The sequence below is a fragment of the Mus musculus genome, chromosome 1, assembly GCF_000001635.26.
Source record: "Mus musculus strain C57BL/6J chromosome 1, GRCm38.p6 C57BL/6J".
NCBI lineage: Eukaryota > Metazoa > Chordata > Mammalia > Rodentia > Muridae > Mus > Mus musculus.
The window spans coordinates 126054259-126079091 of NC_000067.6; the positions used below are offsets into that span (position 1 = coordinate 126054259).

At 39.8% G+C, this 24833-nt stretch overlaps 1 protein-coding gene and 1 long non-coding RNA gene across 29 annotated transcripts in view; one reads left to right on the forward strand and one right to left on the reverse strand.

Annotated features, from left to right (window-relative positions):
• Nucleotides 1-24833, reverse strand: part of Nckap5 (NCK-associated protein 5) — a 917161-nt gene that overhangs the window by 140623 nt on the left and 751705 nt on the right. The gene's annotated exons all lie outside the window — the stretch shown is intronic.
• Gm35562 overlaps nucleotides 1-24833 on the forward strand; it is a 56855-nt gene that overhangs the window by 8563 nt on the left and 23459 nt on the right. For 2 of the 8 annotated variants that reach the window (XR_003948707.1, XR_003948711.1), the window contains exons 1-2: nucleotides 9784-10734; nucleotides 10833-10864. The exons of 1 other annotated variant lie outside the window; for it this stretch is intronic. This is a non-coding gene — a long non-coding RNA (predicted gene, 35562). Of the gene's footprint in view, nucleotides 1-9712; nucleotides 10740-10832; nucleotides 10865-24833 lie in introns of those variants that run through there. 5 more of the 8 variants (XR_003948709.1, XR_003948704.1, XR_003948706.1 and 2 more) reach the window with 5 other exon arrangements.

Sequence of the window (24833 nt, forward strand, 5' to 3'; positions counted from 1 at the left end):
AGCCTATATTTAAATCTCAAATTTGCAATTTTTTCAGGTTCACTGGGGGAAACTGAGACAGGAAGGATGTCAGGCTTTAAACTCAGATTGCTTGGATTTCCCAGCTAACCCTCTTTCCAGTGATGCCACCAGCACAACAAGCCTTAAGTAGAACAAGTGCATGAACATGGTGTTACAGAAGCCTGCTACCAGACACTGCCAGAAAAGGAGTTGTAATTGCATCATCAGAAATCTGTAAAGGGCTAGGGAGATGCCTCCAGGGGAATGTGTTTGCTCTGCAAGCATGAAGGCATTAGTTCATATCGCTGGCACCCAATTCTGCACAGCGGCACACACCTGCAATCCTAGAAGGTAGGGGTGGATGAGAAGGGAGGCAAAGAGGAGGGGAAAGCAGAGGAGGAAGAGAAGGGAAAGGAGGACCCCTGGGGCTTAATGGCCAGCCAATTTAGCCAAATTGATGAGCTCCAGGTTCAGTGACAGACTCTGACTCAAAAACAACAAAGCAGACAGCAAGTGAGGAAGACCCTGGACATTGATCTCTGATCTCTACATGGACAGGTACGAATTCCCCATATATGCTCATACATAACCAATCAACACAGTCGCATGCATGCATACACACAAATCCAGCAAACACATAGATCATCCACAAGGCATAATCCACCTCCACTGTTTTTCTTAAGAATCTACAAGTATACAAGCACTTAATTCCCATCACACTGCTCTGGAGTTAGTAAACACTGTGTTTGTGAACCAGGCATGGGGGAAGGTCAAAAGGGAAATTCCTAATCCCCGAAGGGTGGAAATCATGAAGTATTAAGCAGATATTCAATGCATAAATATAAATAACATAATCTCCCCATTTTCTTCTGAGACAGTTGCTGGCTACCATAATCCTAAAATTATTCCATACTCACAAATCCCCAAAGATTTATTAATTTTCATAAACTGCTTTGATGGAAACTTCTCTCAAAGATGCACGGTAATCTTTCTCTGAGCTCTTCTTTCATGGGCAGCATTTCCAACCTCAGAGGCTGCTGAAAGTGAGTTCTTATTTTTCAAAGGAATTGGTTATGGATCTATAAATAACTATTACAAAGAAATGAGCCCAGAGAGAAAATAAACTGCTCTCAGACTTATTTTAACAACTATGAGAAATTAAAATTCCCAAGAAGTAATTAAGGTGATAAAATTAAGGCTCTGCTTTGAACATGCTGGCAATCAGCTGGGTTTAAAGACAATAGTGTTTTGTCTCAGGCTGCGTGTGAAGCTTATAAATATTTCTCCTTGATTGCTCCATGTTCATGATTCCAGGGCTTCAGATGTTTCTTACATATATCTCTGTTGTAATTTTCAGCTATTGGATCTGAGGAAGCAAATTTCTCTTCATAACTTTTATTCTGGTTTTGGTTTGCCAAGAAATAATCTCATGTATCCTAGACTAGATCCAGTGACCACATGCAGCCAAAGGAGAGATAAACTCCATTCCCCTGCTTCAACCTCACCAGTGCTAGGTTACAAGCATGCCACCATGCCTGGTGTATGTGGTACGGGGGCTTGAACTCAGGACCCAGTGTGTGCTCGGGCAGCTCTGTACCAATTAAGCCATAGCCTTTAACTTGGACACATTGGACTTCACCTCCTCTGTAAAGTGAATTACTTATTCAAAAGTCAAATGACTGAGTCACCGTGGATGCCATCCAGTGTTTAACTGGGTCACCATGCTAAATCCTAGGTCAACAGCCATAGCCTAGTTCACTGTACTACCATGAACTGGAATTCAGCCCTAGATTAGTTTGACATATTTTACACACTGAGAATAATAACTACAAAGTTAGCTTTGAAAGATTCAGTCTAAATCCAGAGCTCAGCTTCACAAATTCGCCAGCATACACATTTGTGGCACCCATGACCAGAAATGTGGAAGAGATATGTGGCCTTGGGCATCAGCATTTTAGGTTTAAATCCCAGCTTTGTGTAATAAGGACAAGCTACTTCGTCCTCGTTTGGGAGCAGCAAAAGCAATACTGGCTTACAGGAGTGTGTTGAATTTTGAAGCTCAAGCAAGAACTCTGAAATTTCAAAGGCTGGGAGGAGTCATTTAGCTAAGATGCCTCGGGTATATTGCATCCTTGAAAAATGCTGGCTATTTTAAGGACCATCAGTATCATTTGTGTGCAGTGTCCTATGTACAGAAGTCCAAAAGAATGAGAGTGGAGTATTAACTCAACAACAGGGCACTCCAATATCTCCATGTAAAATGCACAGATTACACACACATGAATTCAGCCCTCATTATAATCAGATGTTGTTTTTATTAGCGAGAACCATAACCCATAATGATAATTTTACTTAGCATAAAATAGACTTTAGAGTGAACATAAACATTATGTGTGTGTCATGTATGCGCACATATGTGTAGAGGAGAGAGGTAGACACTGGATATTTTCCACTATCAATCTCTATCTTATCTTTTGAGACAGGATCTCTGACTGAGCCAGGAGCTTACTGTCTGTGTAGACCAGATGGCTGTGGAGCATTAGGGATCAAATACCCCATAAACTAAGATTATAGACTTGCATGCTATGCCCAGCTTTCATGCCGGTGTTAGAGATCCAGACTCTGGTCCTCCTGCTCTCAGGGCAAGCAGTTTACCAACTGAGCCATCCATCTTCCACACCGAACGTTTGCAGAAGAAGAGCAGCCTGCTTCAGTTTTAAATTCTGTTTACCTTCAATTAGTTTCAGAGTCAGATATATGTCCTCTGTGGCATATATAAAACAAGACCCCAAAGAGTTTCCTAATAGAAGAATGTCTCCACTAAAGATTCATTCTCTTAGTGGAAAATTCAAGGAAGTATGAGGTTACGTCCAGCTGAGCTAGAACAAATACCATCATTCAGGGGAGAAGAAAAAGGCAGTGCTTAAAGAATATTTTTGTGTGTATGTGTATGACATTTGTGTGTATAATGTGTCCATGTACATGTGTGTGCACATTCATGAGTTTGGGTGTGTATGTACATGCACAGGGTGCATGTGGAAGCCAGAGGCCAACTTGCTATGTTGGTCCATGCCTTCCACTTTGTTTGAGGCAGGGTCTCTCTGTTCACCATAGCATTCTCTGTACTTGCCTGTGAACTTCCAGGGACCCTTCTCTCTCTAGTTCCCTAGCAGATGCATGCTTGTGCCTTGCTTTGCATGGGTTCAGTGTATTCAAAAGCATTGCATGTGCTTTATCCACAGAGCCATCTCTTCAGTTCCCAAAGCAGTGCTTCCAAGTCACAGTAGCTTTACTATCAAATGTCTGGAATGGCTTGTTCTAAATTCCTATTTCAATACATTTCCTGTCCTATCTCCACAGAAGGCTGTACATACATGTCCTGCACAACACTGTTTCTCAGATAGCAGTTATGAGAGGAATCCTCCACAGAAGGCAAACATGTTAAGATAGGTCCCGTGGAAATGGACATAGCCAATGTGGATATTCAGTTTGTTTGCTCTCTGCTTGCCCACAAAGCACTCCTACTCTGCTCATGTATGAGTGGGTATGCATATGTGTGCAAGTGCATGTGTGAGCACAGGTACACATGGGTATGTGTTTTAGTGCATGTGGAGGCCAGAGGGCAAACTCAGGCATTCTTTGGGACACTATCCACCTTGACTTTTGAGACAGTATCTTTCATTGACCTGGAGCTTGCTAAGGAGGCTAGGATGTTTGGCCAACAAACTCTAGGGGGTCTTCCTGCTTCTGCCTCTCTAGCTCTGGGATTATAAATAACTATCACCTCACCCAGATTCTTCTAAAGAGGTGGGACTGGAATTAAGTCTTGATTCTTGCCTACCACACTTTACCAACTGACTCCTCTCCCAGCTTTGCTCTCGAGCGGCTCTACATGCTTAATTCCCACAGTTTTCCTGATCCTTAACCTAACTTGGTTATGCTTATCTTGCTACCTGTGGTTTTAAACTTGACAGAGTTAGGGCCAGTTCTTAGTCAAAGCACAAAGTGGTAAATGAGAGGCTGGAGAGGTGGCTCAGTGGCTAAAACCACTCGATTCACAATGAGGACTGAATTCAGATCTCAGAACCCATATAACAAGCTGATCATCCTGTATGTGGCTATAATCCTAGCTGCTAAGGGAGTGGAGTCAAGAGTATTTCTGGGACTCATTGGCTTCCAGCTTAAGTGAGAAAATGCAAGTCCTGGCTTTAAAGAAAGACCCTGACTCAAAGGAATAGATGTAAATTGAGAAACAAAAACCAAACAAACAAAAAACCCCAAAACATCCAATTCCCTCTTCTGGCTTTTCAGCATGCACACAGTTGCATATAACCACATACATATGTTTATACACTCCCTAACACGTACACACAATTAAATAGTAAATGAACAAATGAGTGAATGAATGAGTCCTAAAGAGAGAAAAAGAAGACCCAAGTATGCTATCCTGTACAATCTTCTGACCTAAGTCTGAGAAGTGACAATTTCCTTTGTCACAGCACTGTGCAAACATGGTATCTCACACACAAAAGAGTAGGGACATTAGCTTCTTCCTGTCCCTCTCCTTGAGCCCCAATTTCTAACCATAATTATTGAGTGTGATGATAATTGTAATTATTCTGTCTTCACATAATACTGTCAACACACATCTTGAAACATGAACATACTTTGATAACTGGTCTTCTATTCATTTTCTCCAGGACCATGATAGACTGTTTCATGTAGCCTTGGAATGCCCGGGAGCCTAGCATCAGTCAATGGGAGGGATTGTGAGAGTTTTACGTTCCATTTCTCGTTTACTTCTTGACTCTGTTGCCAGAGTCTGGAATCCTGTGAAGGATTTAGGCAGCTCTCGATATGATCTCATTATTGACATTTATGCTGATCGATGATGGCTCTTACAGAATTGGAATCTGCAGATCAATTCCCTTATTAGATTCTCGCTCTCTCTGCTGCCATAATCATTTTATCACATGGGCTGCTGTTATCAAACGCTGCTTTATCACCGTGTAATGGGACAAGTGAAATCAGCTCCTTTAGTCTGTTACAAGAAATAAGGAGTTCTCCTGGCTTTAAATCTCACTTTCTCAAGTCCTAAGAGATTCTCTGATAATTACATTTATATAGAGGTTAATTCGAACGTATTTCTCCCTTAAAACTATGTTCCTTGGGAGAAGCAGTGTTGAATCCTAAGAGAAATGGTCACATGCCTCCTTGAAAACATTTTTCCTTCCTTTTCAGAGAGTTTTAGGTATCAGCCTGAAAAAGTGGATGCCAAGCTGTGGAGCAGGTGGAGGAACTTAGACCTGTCACAGGACCCAACACCACCAGTCCTGGGCATTTACCTGAAAGATTCCAAGTTAGAGTGGCAGAAATACTTGCATGCCTGTGTTTATTGCTGCACTGTGCACAATAGCTAAGAACTTGACTGAGTGACAATAACAGAAGAATGGATAAGGAAACACACACACAAACAAACACACACATACACACACACACCATATACATATGAATAAGGCTTAAAATAATCAAAGGAGGAGAGGTGTTATCCACATGTTGACCCTTACCAGAAGTGTTCATTGATTGAGGCTCCACACCTGGACAGGTAGGTAGCTCAGCACAGAGGAACATAAACCAGTTTTCCACTGCTTTTCTTGTATCCATGTTTTAGTTACTTTTCTATTGCTGTGATAAAACACCTTGACCAAGACAACTTATAGAAGAAAGGGTTCATTTGGGTAATAGTTCATAATGATGGAATGGAAACAGCAGGAGCAGGGAGCGGGCTAGAGAGGTCATTAAGAGCTCACATTTCCCACAAATGAGAAATAGAGATAGCACTCTCCAAAGGCAGCGTCTTCTGTAACCTCAAAGTCCAGCACTAGTGATACACTTAGGCTACGCCTCCTAATCCTCCCCATTCACCGACTGGGGACCAAATATTCAAATGTCTGAGACTTAAAGGGGGCATGTCATTCAAACTACCACATCCCACAACTGATGGATGGTAAGAGGAACAAGAAAAACTTATGGTGTCCTCATTTGATCTTCCTCTGCCCTTAGGAATACAGCCTGGGGTCTGCGATCTATGAAGACTGGGCCAGGGTAATATCAACTATGCAGCATATCTGTGAAAAGCTTTCCGAGAGGTTATGTCAAGAAATGTAGGAGAGACATGCTACAAATATTAGTCCTGTGTCTCCGTAGACTAATGGTTCCTAAGAAAAAGATAACATGGATTATCAGGAGTTCCTTATTTTTAATGTGTATGGTATTACATGCAAGTGTTTGTGTATACTGACATATGTGTGGGCATATATATATATATATATATATATACACACATAATTAATATATATATATAATTTATATATTATATAATTCTTTATATATAGCATACATAAGATAATATGTGTAATATTTATATTATATATTATATACAATATATTATATGTTATATATAACAATATAGTAAAAATGTACTATATAACACATAACTTTATATATTATATATATTAAGGTCACATTAGTAAATATGCATAAGGAGGTCAGAGATGATATCAGGTGTCTTCCAGTAGCTCTCCACCTTATACACTGAGTCAGGATAACTCACTTGAATTTAGCATTACCCTTGTCCTAGTAATCTCCAGTCTCTACTTTTTGGGGGTTGGGTTTCAGGCCAGCTACCACATGCACCCAGAATTTGTGGGTTCTGGCATTTGTGAACAGAAAGGATTCATGTATCTTCAGTTCTAGTACATTTGAATTAATATGTAGCATATTCTTCAGGAATGTACTATAGTTGTATAAACCTACGACTTTGTCTCCAGCAGGAATCCTGGACACATTACAACACTGCAGCTGAAAACATTTCTCAACAGTGCATACATACATCATTATCAAAAACTATGCTAATGCTATGGATCTTGGTTCCTGCCTAGAGTCCTGGCACTTGGGGGCAGGGACTAGGATGAAAGAATTTAAAGTCCAAGGCCAGGCTAGAATATATAGTGAGTCAGACCATCCTTCAAAACAAACAAATAAAAACAATGCTAGAAATTCCTCTTTCAGCCTCCGCCAGAATGATAGCTCAGCCAAACGCACTTGTTACCCAGCTTCATAGTGTGAGCTGAATTCCCAGAACTAGCATGGTGGTAGCAGATAACAGACTAACCCAAGTGTCCTCTGAACTCCACAAGTACTTAGTAGAATACACTTCCACAGAGACACAGAAACAAATACACACATACAAACATACATGCACACGTAAATAAAACAAATGTAATAAAAACAAAAAATGAAGCACATCTTAATGTGTCACATGGCTTTTTAATACTCTGGTAACTATATTTTTAAAGATACTGCCAGCCTTCCATATCCATGAATTTCATCAACCATGGATTTAGATAATTTGGAAAAGGTGTTCCCTGTATGATATGTGCCCAGACCTTGCCCCTTCTCTTTACTGTTCCCTAAATAATGCACTGACTATGTACAAAGTATCAGTATTGTATCAGTTACTATTAGTAATCTAGAGAAATATGAAATGTAAAAGGAGATGCATATAGATTGTATGTAAGTACAAAATCATTCTCCATAACGGACTTGAACATCTGTATATTCTGGTCTCCTCAGAGAGCTTTGGAAACCCATATTTTGTGGCTAGGAAGGAACAGCTGCAGTTGGCTTCCTTGACAACTACATGCCTTTAATTGCGATTTGGAGCATTGCGTAGAGGCTGGAGAGATGGCTCAGCAATTAAGAACACGCACTGCTCTTGCAGAGGACCCAAGTTCAGTTCCAAGCACTCACAGTAGGACACTCAGAAGAGACTGTAACTCCAGCTCTCTCTTCAGACCTCCATAGGCTTGTGTGTATACTCCAGCTCCCACATATCAATCAGATAGTTTTTGTTGTTCTTGTTGTTGTTGGTGGTGGTAGTGGTGGTGGTGGTGGTGGTGGTCTTCTTTAAAAACAAAGGGGGAGCCCATGACTTTAAAATAACATGGTTATAAATTCTAATTCCATATGATCTTCAATTCTCCATTTCTTGTTACATCTACTGGCCCTTCTACTGTGCCACCAACTTCCTGAACGTCTGCACAAAGGTGGGTGGACTCAGCAAGCCAAGGACCTACCATTTACCTCTGAAACCCAGAGGCAGTGGATCTGGCTATGTAGGAGCAGGTATTTGTGTGAATCTCTGCTGAAATAAATTGGCTTTCTTTTCATTGCCAAGGTGAGAAGCACAGCTACGATTGTTATCTATTGTTGCAATCTATATCTTAATGGCATTTTAGCCCTGTGGTGGGCTCACAGAGAAACCGTGCACAGACTTGAAGAGGCCATTTAAGCATGTGCAGATGTCTGGAAAATTAATACCATTATCTTCCTCTCGCCCTTTGCCCGTAGGAAGCAAGGCGGAGATGGACGGGAGGAGGATATGAGAGATCAATACACGGTCACAAAGTAGAGAGCCATCCTTCTAGGGAGCACTCGTGGAAATGAGCAAGAGTTCCACGGGGCTTTTAAGGAGTCTTGCTCATCAGAGTTCTTGAAATGCCATCCATTCACTCTCTTAAAATAGCACAGAAGGAATAAAGGCAGGAACGGAAGACGAGAAAGTACAAAGGGAGAGTGAGACGGAGCCCATCTCTTGGTACCCAACTTCAGTATGGATGTTCAAAACACTCAACTCACATGGGTGCAGACATCCATCTAGTCTCAGGAAAAAGCCTAAATTTGTCAAATTAAAAGTCTCCTTTAAAATTGGATTTTGTATAATATTATTATTATTATTATTATTATTATTATTATTATTATTATTATTATTATGTGTATATGTGTAGGAGCCAATAGACAGCTTCATGTGTTATTCTTCAGATATCATTCATTTTTGCTGTTGTTCTTTTTTTTTAATTAGGTATTTTCATTTCATTTAATTGTATGTAATTTCATTTACATTTCAAATGCTATCCCAAAAGTTCCCCATGCCCTCCCCCCTACCCACCCACTCCCACTTCTTGGCCCTGGTGTTCCCCTGTACTGAGGCATATAAAGTTTGCAAGACCAATGGGCCTCTCTTTCCACTGATGGCCGACTAGGCCATCTTCTGATACATATGCAGCTAGAGATACGAGCTCCGGGGGGTACTGGTTAGTTCATATTATTGTTCCACCTATAGGGTTGCAGATCCCTTTAGCAACTTGGGTACTTTCTCTAGCTCCTCTATTGGGGGCCCTGTCATCCTGTATTGTGGTTTGTTTTGTTTCGTTTTTGGCTTTTCCTAATTGTGTTTTTGAAACAGAGTCTCTCCCTAGCCTGGAATTGCCCAAATTGTCTACGCTGCTTGGTCATCCAGCATCAGAGAGCTACCTGTCTCTTCTTTCCCAACACTGGGGTTACAAGCATGTGCTACTATTCATAGCTGTTTTCATGTAAGCAGGCATTTTACTGCCTGAGCTACTTCCCAAGTCCCCAAAGTTATCTGTTCTAAAGAGTTTTGCATCTTGAAAAACTCAAGAGACGTTCTACAGAATTGTCGACAGGGGAGAGATTCTTCAAGATACCTACAAGGCTTTATAATGTTCCTAGAGCCATGGATATTCTTTCTTCTTCTTTCATTTAATTTCCAACAGATTGCATTCTATAAGCATTTCAGGACCCCAATAAGACTTGAAACTAAGACACTATTTTTTTTTAAATCAAAGAAACTTTATGTTCTTATTAAGTGTTCTTTTTGAAGGAAGCTTTTCCATTTAAGAACACAGAAGGAAAATACCATAGAAGGCACTTTCCACTTTTTTTCTCAGGTGGATAGGGTAACAATTAGGAATACACTGAGAAACTTTAACAGAATTCTCTCTGTGTCACTCTGTCTCTGTCTCTCCTCCTGTCTGTCTCTGTATCTCCCTCTATCTCTGTCTCTCTCTCTCTCTGTTTTATCTCTGTGTCTCTTTCTCCAGGAACTTATTATTATCTCTAATAATAAGTGGTTATTAGAAATCACTTAACCACGTGAGTGTTCCATCCCCCATGCTCACTATTCTGCCATGATTTGAGGACTTAATCTAACAGGGTGCTCCATAGCACATACCAAGATAGTTGGCTCAGCATTCATTTCAAGATTTCTGGCATATGTATGGCCCATTCCAAGATGGCTATTGTGGAACTCCTTTTAAGATGGTTGTTGGACAGCCTGTTTTGTTTTCATCTCATTTTGAAGAAGGAACAATCGACTGTAACCAGGCAAAGACAAAGCTCTCCCAAAAATTCCCACGGAAGATTTGCATGTAGGTATTTTAGACCAGAACTCAAGACTGTAGGGCTATTCCTAAGAAGAAAGGAAAGTGACGGAAGGAATGCATTTGTTCATTCCAGACTACAAAGAAGAAGAAAGAAGGGCATTGACTAGGTATGACAGTCATAAATGCTTCTTATTGAATATGACACTTTCTCCCCAAAACATGGCCTTTTTGGTGTGAGGCAAAAGCTTCAGTCTATAGTATTTTCAATACTAAGGTAATACCTTCCTGGTGACTTACTAAAGACACATAGCATGGCCAGAAAATAAACTAATTTCAACTTTGTGTCCATTTGTCACCACAGGGGGAAAAATCCCACCCCATCCTGACTGAATGGAGCAACTTGAAATGTCAGCTACAAGAAAGAGTTCGAGAGATATATGGAGTCTCACATAGGATGTTATTTGAAAGCCAACTTTCTCTACCTTTGGTATAGTTAAGTGGTCTTTAATTCATAATGTTATCACTGCCCTTGTAGTGCCCATGGGACACAGACAAATTACCCTTCTTTCTTGTGTCTCTATATAGGTGAGTGGCTAATGAGACATAGCGTGTTCAAGGTAGGCCACCCCATTTAATATGAACTTCTAGGATGACCATCTGTAATCATCTAATGCATGGTAATGAAGACTGGAACAGTTTATGACATGCCTCGTTAATGGCACAGTTCACACTTCTTGGTTGTCACATCTGCCCTTAGGAGACAGATGCTTCTTAAGAGATACTTCTGCTACACTATGTACTGCTTTTATCTAAAAATATAGCAGGCTCACTAGTCTGGCGTGGTGGCTAACAGGGTAAAGAGCCTGATCTGTAAGCATGAGGCCCTGAATTCAGATCCTTATCACACGTGTAAAAGCCTGGCAGGCATGGTGGCCACCTGTAAGTCTAGCACTCTGGAGGCAGGGAGGAGATTCTGGAGCAGTGGGCTAGCTGGAGCAGTGAGAGACCCTGTCTTAGTAAGTGAAAAGGAGAAGATTGAGGAAGACATCAAGGTCGGTGCTAGGTCTCCATACACACATGCACATGTGCAAGTGAACACAAACATGCACCCATATAAGTGTGAACATGTATACTCATATGTCCGCACATATATACATAAAAGACAAAAATGAATAGTGATGTCCACATCCCAGCAAGGTCACAGGAATCCATTAGGTAGTGTTGGCATGTCCTTAAGTCCCTATTGGAGCACCATCATAGAAATGTGACATGGAAAGTCACACGAGAGAGAAGGAGATACAAGGAGACTTCAAATCAAAGGGGTCAGACTCTTGCCTAGCTGCTTCCTGTTCCTCTGGGAATGCGTGTCATGGGGATGTGTGTCAGCAAGGGAATGCATGTCATGGGGATGTGTGTCAGCATGGGAATGCATGTCATGGGGATGTGTGTCAGCAAAAGTGTTGGCTCAGGGATGGGGAGATGGCTCAGTAGTTAAGAGTAATTGTTATTCTTCCAGAGGACCTAGGTTCTAGTCCAAGCACCCATATGGCAACTTCCATAGATACTGCATGTATGTGGTACAGAGGCATTCTCAGCACCTTATAAACTAGGCAAGGTGGTGCACGCTTCTCATTCCAGCACTTCTGCAGAGGCAGAGGAATCGGGAGTTTAAATTCATCCGTAGCTATCTATGAAGTTCAAAGTCAGTCTGGGCTACATGAGGCTCTGTTTCAAGTAAAAAACAAACAAACCAAACAAATAGGTCCCAAATCCCAGAACATTAACAATTAATCCTACATTCACAGACTCTAGCTGCTCACTATGGTCACTAATTGATTCCTTTTGTAAAATCCAAGTGTGGATTCTTAATTCTCCTAAATGTGGACAAAATCTTGGTAGGGTGTGGGTGTGCACATGCATGTGTGTGCGTGTGTTTGTGTGTGTCTGTGTGTGTGTGTGTGTGTGTGTGTGTGTGTGTGTGTGTGTGTGTTTTGATACAGGGGCTTACTATGTTGTCATGACTGGCTTGAACTCAACTGGATTTTGAACTTGTATCTGTCCTCCTTCTTCTACCTCTCCAGTGCTGACATTCTGTCTATTTTCTGCGGTGTTTTTAGAAGCAAAGTCAGACAGTACATATTCAGGGACATTAATAATAGTGGAGGTTCTATTCCTTCTACAGATCCAAGTGTATTCCCTACATCCAAAGTAGCACAAATTCTTTACATCTCCAAAGCATTTAATTTGATGTATTCTTTTGGTATTTCATTTGGGATTTATGGGGTGTGAAATATGCACCATGATGAGAAAACAATTAAACAGTACACCTGTTGTCCCTGCATATTGTGCTTGGTGGCTGTTGGAGTTGTTATTCTATTCTCCAGCATAGTGTTAGCCAAGGAGCAATCATAGCTAACTGATGATACCAAATTAGACCATTAGACTTTTCTATTTGCTGGTGTGTGTGTGTGTGAGAGAGTTTAGTGAATGTGTGTGCTACATATGTGATATATGTGTAAGAGTGACTATACATACCCATATGTATGTATGCTTGTTTCTGTATAGATACGTGGAGGTCAGGGGAGGATGTCTCATTTGCATACTCCTCACTGGCATGTGGGTTATGAGAGAAATTCCTGCCAAAAAAGATGGGCTTAAAGTACCTACATAGTTTGGGCAATAGACTTCAGGCTAAATGGTTGTTTTCTTTTTGAAAATCTTGGTTTTTTTTTTGCTGTGTACCTAGCTCAGGATTTCTTTAAGACCAGCCCTATGATATATGAGGTGCCCCGTGAGTATTCTGAAAGACCTAACACATGTGTCACTGCAATACATTGTTAGGGGAGTGTGATATACCCTGTGTGGCATTTGGGTGGTGGTCTTCCCCAGTCTCCACTCTGCATAAGAGTGCTCATTTTTCTCCAAGCCCTTTCACTAGTTTAACCATGAGTATAGTTTGATCACTGGTTCCTAGGTACTGTGATCATATCAGCAAGTCATCAACTGTGGGACTTAATCAATATAGTGACATATTTGTGTGTGTGTGTCTGTGTGTGTGTGTGTGTGTGTGTGTGTTGGTGCACACATATTTATGTGCACACAGATGCTAGAGAACAAGGATGTCTTTTGAGGCAGGCTTTCTCATAGACTTGGAACTCACCAGGTAGGCTATGCTGGCTGGCCATTGAGCACCACACATGTCTCTTCCTTCCAGTACTAAGCTTACAAGTGCGGGTCCATTTTTTTTTAAATATGGGTTCTAGCAATGAAACTTAGGTTCTTGGAACACTTTACTGACTGACCTTTTACCCCAGCCTACAGTGTAATGTTAATTTAAAAATATAGTTCATGAATTCACATGAAATGAACACATACTCACACATACACACACTTTGTCACAGAAGAACATACTTTTCCACATGAAAAAACCTATACATTTATACTTTTATCCTATAATACTATATACAATAAATATGTAGTATATGTATATGCTAGATATTTTATAACCATTAGATATATATACTATATATAGTGTATATACTATATACTATATATACAGCACATAAAATATATGTATACATATATAATTCATCATAGAAAACGGTACATATATTGTTTATCCTACAATACTAAATATTATATATCTAGCATATGTATATACTGGATTATATATATAAATGTATTATATGAACATGTACTATATATGCAATATATTCTGTAAAAATGTGTATATACATACAGTTCATTATATAAACAATGCATTCGATAGACAACTGCTTAAGCATAAATTCTCCATACTTAAAGTATAACCACCACCAAGGCAATATCTATAAGTACAGACACTCACAGATGTCTGCTGTTGAAACACACATTGAATGCCATTAGAATAACTGATGGGCTTTTCTGAAACAATGGGGTATTCCTACTAAAATTAAAAATGAAGCAAAGTTCAACTATTTCCTTGAAATCAGAGTACATACAGCTTGCATTGGACTCATGGCAAAAATACCCAGAGTTTCTATATAGAACGTGTCCAATTCTCTGTTTTAGTCTCCTGAAACTCATCAAAGTGCACATGGTGGGTGGCTCTGAGGCAGAGAGACACAGGGAATGTCTGCTGTGTTTCCCAAACACCATAGGACCCAACAATATGCCCAGGTGTTAGTTTCTAGTATAGAGTGGCAGCCCCACTTGGAATAACTGGGCCATGAGAATATATTAATGAAATTTAAGAGCCCAATTCTTACTACTTGTTCCAAATTGAAGATTTCCAGGTTGAGGACAATGGGAATCAGTGGCATCAAGAGACAAAATAATAAAGAGGAAGCTTTGAGGTAGTAGAATTGGCACTTTTTTTTCCTTCAACACAACCTCCATGAGTATGTCCAATACATTAGATTCTGGGCAACATGCTATCACATAAGGCCCGAGCAAGCCCCTAGCAATAGTAAGGGCTGGCATTTTTAGGACAGATTATTCATTCCTTTTTATGGGTATTCAGGAAGGTGCTGATGAATTTATGGAAATTTAGAAGGTAGATGAAATAGAGGAGAAAGAGAAGAAGGGGGAGGGATGAAGGGAGATTGATAGATGATAGATAAATAGAGATGAGAGAGAGAGAGCTTTTTATATATGAACAGAATATCATATGGGTATGTATGAGGGCATCTCTTATTTATTTTAGGTCAGCATATGAAGGTACAGTCACTAAAAGAATAATTACTGTATGTTCAATAAAACAAGTGTCACACCATATCAAGGTTCAACATTCTATCCTAAATAGAGAAGATGCCAAAGAAGTCCTGACCATCATTATTAGTCCTGACCATACATTGCTGTAGAAGGAAGCATGTCTTATCCTTTAATGGTGTAGCAATTGGGAGACTAGTTATAAAAAAGAAAGCTCTCAGAAGGAAAGAAAAGGAAAAGGCAGTGGGACATGAGGCGTGAACTACTAATCAGCTGTGGTGGATTGAATATGCTTGGCCCAAGGAGTGGCACTATTAGGAGTTGTGGCCTTTTTGGAAGCAGTGTGCCACTGTGGGGGTGGGCTTTGAAACCCCCTCCTATCTTCCTGGAAGACAGTCTTTTCCTGACTGGGCTGGGATCAAGATATAGAAATTTCAGTTCCTTCTCTAGCACCATGTCTGCCTGGATGCTGCCATGTTTCCTACCGTGATGATAATGGACTGAACCTGGAAGCCAGCCCCTATTAAATGTCCCTTTTAAGAGTTGCCTTGGTCATGGTGTCCCTTCACAGCAATGGAAACCCTAACTAAGACACCAACATATGGTATAAAGGCATGACATTGTGAGAAAATCAATACATTTTAAATAGCTATTTACTGTGTCAGGTCTGCTCTGTATCTTTATGTGGTTTTTCAGTTCTTACAAGTTCCTTGGAGGGCAGATATGATGGGCCCCTCTTTTCAGATAAGAACAGTGGTTATGAAAGGTGAGTAGCCTCTTTCAAGTTCAAAGCCTGGTCAGTCTGGTTCTACAGTGTGGGCTCCTAACTTTCGTGCTATGAAGCTTGTTCAGAATGAGGCAAATTAGACTCACTCTAAGATGTTCACAGAGGATACCCAATGTCTGTTTTCCTGTGGCCTTGCATTCTCTTTTCTTTCTTTCTTTAATTTTTTTCCTGATTCTTCTCTTTGAAAGGGCACTGAAAACAGCTTTAAGTATATTTCACCTGATCTACTGGAGCTTCTGCCTGGTGTTTTCAAAGTTTTCACAAGGTCCAAGGTTGACCCATTGCGTACTGTGGATAAGTATTAGAGTTGCAGAGATACAAGAGAAAGAACATTTCCTTTGAAGTTAGACTCAAGTTCAAACAAGCCGAGGCTGCCTTGGCTGTGTGACCTTATTTACATCCACATATTAAATGAACAGACATTTCCTTATTGTACTGTTTAAGGTTAGTAGAGCCATGGAAAATAAGACACATGATGTGTATGCTGACCCCCAGCAGTACCTGGCCCATAAACAGTCACTATTGTTGTAGAGCACCTTGTACATTTGCTGGTCCAAACCTGATCCATTCTTCACTTTTCTTGCTGCTCTAACAAAACACATAACAAAAGCAACAGAAAGGAGGATGGGTGTACTTTAACTCACAGTTATATCATACACTTAATCTCTGTGGGGAAGACATGGTGCCAGGAACACCATGGAGCTGGTTCTATTATGTCCCTGTCAGAAGGCTGGGGGAGATGAATGCTGGGGGCTCAGCTTATTTTCTTTGTATTCAGTCCAGGAACCACGGTGTGGTGATCTGAATGGGGATGGTTTCCATAAACTTATGTGTTTGAAGGCTTGGGTCCAGTGAGTAAAACTGCTTGAAAGGGATTAGGAGGTGTGAACTTGTCAGAGAAGGTATATCACTGGGGTGGGCTTTGAGGTTTTAAAAACCTATGCGTGGGCCATTGTTCTCTCTGGCTTCGGATCAGGCTCTAAAAGCTATTACCTCAGTGCCAATACTGTTTTCTACCATGATGATCAGGAATTTACCCCCTGGTACTGTGAGCCCCTAATTAAATGCTTTCTTTTGTAAGAACTGTCATGGTCATGGTAGGTAGCTGGAGCTCAGGGCAGCTGGTTACATTTAATCTGCACTCAGAAGGGGAAACCAGTGAATGTATGCTTGCTTGCTAGGGCACAGCTCCTTTCTCCATTTAGAGCATCCAGAATTCCCAGACAAGGAAGGATGCTACCTATAGTAGGCATCTCAGTTAACTTAGTCAAGAAAATTCCCCCAGAGACATGGTCAGAGGACATTCTCCCAGGGAATTCTAGACCCCAACAAGCTGATGACACTAACCGTCACAGACAATCTCTTACTTTTTAAAAGCATATAACTCAAAACAAATACTATTTTCATAGTATAAACGTGGCCCTCTCCCAGCACACACAGGAGATACTACACTGTTCATCGTATAGAATAATAAAATAGATGAAGTAATGTGTAGGATCTCAAACTGTCTGTACAACCCACAGTTAAGCTGCTATATATTTGTGTATATGTTAGAGATTGTAAGGATCATTCGAGAAATTAATCCAATTTCTCCATTTTCCAGGTATTAGATTGTGTGACTTAAGTCACTTAAATACTTTAAGTCTATGTACATACAATTCAGTTTGGCGAAGAAACTAGAGAATATTTTTCTGAGAGTTTGGTTTGTGCTAAGAAAGGGAATAAAGAATATGGGTAGTTGAAAATTGATTGAATATAAAGAATTAGCATAAAATACATAATGGAAACCTATGTTTGATGCCTAGGTCTAAATCAAAACTCTAAAATTTAATCTGTAAATCTAACATATCAGGAATAAATGCTTATTATGGAACAATAGGAATTTCATGAGCCAGGAAGAAATTGTGTGAAGAATTTCAGAAACTTTGAAAACTAATGAAGTCACCAGGTAGACTAATATTAGAAAGACACACCAGGCTAATTCATTTCTATATATCAATAAAAACCAATTGGAAACTGGAGCTGACAAGAAATTCCATTTGTAAAGTAAATAAGAACTGTAAAGTACCAAGTAATAAGACCTGATAAGAAATGGGTAAGATCTAAATGAATGAAACAGAAACTATTTATTGAGAAAGGAAAGGAAGAAATGGATAAAGAGAAACATATTGTACAACCATGAGACAAGGACAGTGAGTGTAGAAAGACATTAAGATGACATGACAAGTCTAAAACCAAATGTCTTCTCAACAAAAGTAACATTTTGTGAAACTACTCAAAAAGCCAATTATGAGATATATCTACGATATTAGATACATTTTCAAATATAAAGAAAATCTTTAAAGATTAAGAACAACACAGGATGAGTTGGAAATAAGTACTCTCTAGTACTTCAAAATAGGCTGTAGTGCTGTAGCAGTGATGGGGTCGGATCTAGAGACACACTGACTAGACTGATAGAAGATGAGGCTAACCCTGGGGATAGTTACATGGGAAATTATTTCATAAGAAAAGGAGAGTAGGATGTGATGAACTCTAAGTAAATTAAGTAAAATTTTAAGATTAAAAAGAATTAGAGACCTAGCTTACCATTAAAGTAGTATAATAGTTACATGGCTTTTAAAGTTTAGTTTTATTACTTCTGTGTGAGTGTGTGTGTGTGTGTGTGTGTGTGTGTGTGTGTGTGTGTATGCGTGTACATGTGGAAGGCAAAGGACAGAGCACACACATGCCACATTGAGTGTGTGCAGATGAGATAGTAACTGACAGGAAGCTTTCTCTCCTCCCATCAACTGGTCCAAGGGATTAAATCAAGTTGTTAAGTTTAACAAGAGGAGTACCTTTATCCACTGAGCCATCTTGCTTGTACTAACATGCTTGCTTGCATGTGTTAATTTTCTAAATTTACAAAACAATACAAGTACCAGAGAAACCCCCAATAAACAGAGAGGTGTTTTTTTTTTTTTTTTTTTCCAGAGAGGTGTTTTTATTTAGTTTTAGTGGTTAGATATTTTTTTTTCAAATAAGATAGAAAACCAAGAAATCACTAAGAAAAATATCGTTAACTTTTATTAAACCTATAAATTTTTATTAAATTGATATCTTAAAGTTTTAGTTGACCAAATACCCTCCAGCCAATAGGCAAAGACAGAAAGCAGGCCACAAGGAAACATTATAATGTGTTACAGCCAAAAATGAAAGTCTGAAGTATACAAGTAATTCCTGTGAATTATAGCTATGAAATTGTGAACAGTAAAAGAGAAAAAGGAGATGAGAGATCCAGAGAGTTAAAAGGAGAAAACACAAGTAACTGAGAAATCTCTGAAAGGACACTGCTGCCTTCCCTTGTAACCAATAAATAAGATTACAAGCCTCTTTCCCCCAACCCAACATACTGGCATAAATAAGACAGTGATAATATTAAGTGCTGTCAGCAGATTTCTAGAGAAAGAGGCAGTCTGATGCCCAGCTGTTAAAAGTAGAAACCCCAGGACTGCAGACATGGCTTTAGCAAGGACATTAAGTTCAGTTCTCTGTACCCATGTCAGGTGGCTCACAAATGCCAGCTCCAAGGAACCCAGTGCCCTCTTGAGACCTTTATGGATGCTTGCAATCATACACACACACACACACACACACACACACACACACACACACACACATACACACACACATATACATATATATATTTATATGTATATATATATATGACTATAGCAGACACAGACAAAGACACACACACAAACACCCTCTCTCTCTATCTCTCTCTCTGTCTCTCTGTCTCTCTCTGTTTCTCTCTGTCTCTTTCTCTGTCTCTCTCTCTCTCTCACACACTCAAAATAAATCTGTTTAAAAGAAGGAAATATAAGCCCATGCAGTGCTGAGGAGGCCTATGTACACCAATTTTTTTGTGTGATTACTTCCCTCTGACTTCCAAATCCTCCATGTTTTCTCCACAGAAACTATCGTTCCCATGCAAAGAATGACATCTTACATAGAGTTCTATCTGCAGTAGAAAAATACTACCACAACAATCTAAGTGCCCAACAGAAAACTGCTACCTTCCGACTGTGCAGTGTCATGCTATCGTTTAATACAATTGTGTTTCACTGTATTTACTAATCAAAGAAAACCTCCAAGTGAAACAAGAAGCTGCAGGGCATTACAGCAAACATGAACCATCATATTACACATAGGCTTACATATAAACACGAAGTAATGAAGAGTGTAATGAATGTATAGATAGTATATATAATACATGATATATAATATATATACATTTAAAATATAAGAAAAAAACAGAAGGCATACTTACAAAAGTTGCTGTGTTGGGGGAAGAAGTTAAGAGGAGGGATGGTAAGAAGACACCCTATCTTTTTTGTTGAGTTTGAGTTTTTGCAGTGAGAATCTATTTGTAAATTATTTAGCTACAGTCAAAAGTACATTGCCTAGAGATGTCGCTCAGCAGGTAAGAACATGCGCTGCTCTTACAGAAAGACCCACTTTGGGTTTTAAGCTCACATATCTGGTACCTCACTGACGGCCTGTAACTTCCACTCCAGGGACTGTGACCTCTGTTCTGGATTCTATGGGCACCTGCACACACACATTCCCACATGGAGACACATAGCCAAAATGCTATATATGTATATATGAAATGACCAGGACTAAACTGAGCCTGGGTCACCTTGCTTCATGTTATGTTTTTCATGAAATGGATGCCTTTTCATGCAAATTATATAATTTCTTTTTTCCATGCAGCTGAATAAAGTCCTATTGTGCATATGTACCACATTGTCTTCATCCATTCATCTGCTGATGGACATCTAGACAAGTTCAATTTTTTTGCTATTATGAATAAAGAATCAATGAATATGCATATGCAAGCACCTCTGTTAGTAAGATGCAGAGTCCTTTGTGCCTGGGACTATATAGCTTGTTCATATAGAAGCTGTTTTAAACTTTTTATCTAAATTATTTTTAAATTTTTCAAATAAGTACTGTACATCATTTACATCATTTTCAACCTTCCCTCTCTCTCCAAGTCCTCCTGTTCTCCCATTTTCTCAAAAATCCATGACCTATTCTCCCCTGGGCATGTTAGGAGAGTAGGCTGGGCAAGCTGGGGTTGGGGGGGGCAAGCCAGTAACCAGCGTTCCTCCAGGGCTTCTGCTTCCTCTGCCACCTCCAGGCTACTGTTTTGCTTCAGCACTGCCTGCTACCTGGAAGTCTGATGAAATAAATTCTGTCCTCCCCAAGTTTCTCTCTGTCACTGTGTTTTATCACAGCAACAGAAAGCACACTAAACCGAAGAATAGTGAGTGGGGATGCTAAATCAACGAAGTAAAAACAAAAGCAACTAACTCGATACATATCAAATTCAAATGAACCAACAGTAGAAAATAAGAGATCTAAACTAAGATGGAATGAAATTAAGTTATATCAGCACACACTGGGCTATATGGCAAGGAAGGCAAATATGATTAGAAAGTGGTCAGAAGTTAGGTTAGATCTGCCTCGGTCCATTGAGAAAGTTTGTGAATGCAAACAACAGGGTCTGGGGAATGGCTAGGCAGTAAACACTTAACTCCTCTTAGAGAGAGAGGACTCTGGTTCAGTTCCAAGCACACCGGCCAGTAAGTGCAGATCCAGGGACTCTAACTCTGTCATCTGGTCTCCATCAGTGCCTACACACACATGGAACACACACAGAGACACACCTATAAACAATAATTATTAAAGTAACAAAAACATCATTAACAGAACAAATGAAAGAGAATTATATTGGATGAATTAAGCAAGTCTCACAAAACAAACATGGTATGTTTTCTTTCCTCTGTGCCAGGTGTTATACAAATACCCAAATTTATGTGTGCATGTAGCATTTGCACTTCCTTACAACTGGAAAGTCTTAAGTCAAACATCAGAAGTCAGGAGCCACCTATTTATTGTTAGAAAAACATCTAATACACAGTAGTTATGAGTTTTAGAAAAGACTACTTTTCCCCAAACTAAAGCCAAGCACTATGGGAAAACCCAGAAATGGAAAGACACTGTGCTACTGGGGAAAATGGTCTGAGAAACCCCATTTTGTTTTTTTATTCCAACTGCAGAGTATTTAAAATTAAAATTTTAAAGCTTTATGAATGTTACTTAGATAAAATAAAATTAATTGACATTAAATTAACTGGCAGTTAAAGATTCATAGAAAAATAGAATTATATTCTGATGAGGGCAATTTGAATGAAAATTGGAACAAAAAAATTAATCCATTAAAGGCAGGGAAGTAAGGGCAAAAATCAACACAGACCTCCCCAACAAAGGATCTTGAACAAAGCAGACCTGGGGGAAAAGAGAGTCGGAACTGAGGTAATTGGCATTAGGAATTGGTGTGAATTACAGACAAAGGGAACCTTTTCCTAATAAAACTGAAGGCCTGATATTCTAAGGAAGACAAAGAAACAGTCCCAGGAAAGAGGGAGTGAACTCCAGCTAATTAGTGGTCAGAGAAGCATCTGGAGGTGGCCGGATAATAAAGGGACTGCTCTGCAAGCAAGAGGAGCCCTGCTCAGTCCTCAGAACCAGCATAAAAAGCTGGGCACAGTGGTACAAGCTTCTAGTCCGAGAACTACGCAGAAACAAGTGCATCCCTGAGGCTTCCTGGCCAGCCAGTGTAGCCCAGTTGGTGAGCTCCAAACCAATGTTGTCCTCTGCCTTCCATATGTACACACACACACACACACACACACACACACACACACACACACCAAAACAATGATATGCTACATGCTATTATAGATAATGCTTATCAAAGTTTATTCAAGTAGTCCAAGGAAAGTATAATGTTAATGATTCCTTATAACGTTAAGGTTCTTCTCCATTTTAAAAAATAAATTTATATAGGCACCTCAGTGACTTCCAGGAGTAACATATTCATTCCTAGGTAACAAATAAACAAACTCTTAGCAAACTGGAAGCCTTGTGAGAACACTTGTCTCTTCTATCCCTGTGTTAACGTCATGTTGGCTTTTGAAATCTGGAAGTGTTCAAGTAAGACAAAAATCATAAAAGTGCAAAGATGTGGCTCTGGTCACCATGTCCCAGTTGCCTGTCCTTGTGGAACATAAATAAGGAAGGAGTTGGCAGAAACATTGCAGGGAAGGCCTCACAGTCCCTCTTTTGGCTGAGGAGTGTGATTTATGAAACTCAAAGACAACACTAGAGAAGCTTTAAAACCTACCATGTTCACTAGCATGTGATAAAAAAAATAAAATGAGCTGTAACATTCCTGCAAGCCAACAGTGACTGACTAGAAAAATGTAACCAGGGAAAGAAGGAACCCGCTGGAGTATCTATAAAAATAACCGATTAAGAGCCTCTCACTTCTGAGGGAGTCATGAAACTTGACTGGGCAGGAGAGCAATGCGTTCGAAATAACCCAGTGTCTGTTGGTGGAGGAACCCGACAATGGAAAGATGAGATCAATTCCTGAAAGCAGAAGGCAATTAAATCAAAATCCCGTCTGAGTATGAGATGGGCTCTGACAGGAAGAACGCAGGGGAAGAAACTCAGGTCTTGAAGAGTGGCGTGACCACGGAATTATAAAGCAGCACCTCGGACAGGGTGGTCCTGGCCCAGACACAGGAAAGGCAATGGAAACTACACGTGAGTTAAATGACAGTGTTGCTTAAGGTGGGAAATTTGGACTTAGGAACAGCATTCATAGGGCTCCGAAAAAATATGCAGAACAAGTAATGGAATCAACAATAAATAAGTAAATCAGATGGGGTACTGTGTTAATAGCTAAAACATTTTTGAAGAATTATAATAGCATTTTGATAGGCAGAGTATGTTAAGCAAAAAACTCATAAAAATCATAAAGGAAATGACTGAGGTTATTTAAGGGTAAAACTAAATCAATAAGCAAGAAACCTCTGTAGAAGACATTATAAATAAAGTTAATAGGTAAACAACACCAAGGGAAAAATTCTATTATAACATCTACATTTATATCAACTGTATATAATACATATGTAACATATATCATGTATCTCAAATATCACACACACACACACACACATATATTAGTAATGACAACTCAAAAGAAAAATGATCAAATACTGCATAGAAACAAACTACAAGAGAAAAATTCGGGAACTACCCAAATGAAAATCAATGGAAAAGAAATAGCATGGCAGTCAGATAACACCACTGACAAATATTTAAAGACTGATATCTAGTGCATAGAGTTTTTGACTCAGTGACAAGTTTTTTGGAAGACTGTTTAGATCTTTATAAACAAAATCAGAGCATATGCATTCTAGAGCCCACACATGCCCATTCCTGGTCACTGCCTGGGAGAAGTCTGCTCTGTGTACACATGTCTTAGGTGTCCATGGTGGGAACACTTGTGGCAAGAAAAGCTATTGTGAACAACCAAAACTGTCCTTAATGGCAAAGGGTAAGTCAAGAGTGGACCCTTCCACTTCATAGAATACTGTGCTGGAAAGAAATGAGGAATGTAGGCCTACATGGATTGACAAAGAATTTAGAATATCCTCTTATGGGAGGAATGGAAGAGTGGGCTAGACACCAGGGAGACACCTGTGGGAGTGAGTCTCTAGGGAAAAACGGAGACTAGCCAAATAGTCTTAGTTACCAAGATGGGTAACTGCAGGAAGGCACTTGCTTTCAGTGGGTGAGAGTGAGAGAGAGAGAGACAGGGAGAGAGAGAGAGACAGACAGAGAGACAGACAGAGACAGACAGAGACAGAGAGAGAGGGAGAGAGAGACACACACACAGAGAGAGAGAGAGAGAGAGAGAGAGAGAGAGAGAGACTTTAGAAGAACAGTGAGGGGGGCTAGACATTAGCAGAATATTTAGAGAACAAACCTGTTCCAGCAAAGGAGGACTCAGTGGAAGCGAGCCAAGGAAAGAGGGCACAGAGTCAGGAAACAGTCAACACGCATGTAGTATTGTATTGATTTGCTATCTAGCCAGAGGCAGGCCATAAGGAAATCAAATTAAACAAACAAACAAACAAACAAACAAACAAATAACTGGAATTACAGAACAGCATGGTAGTGAGCTATTCATTTATGTTTGTAAA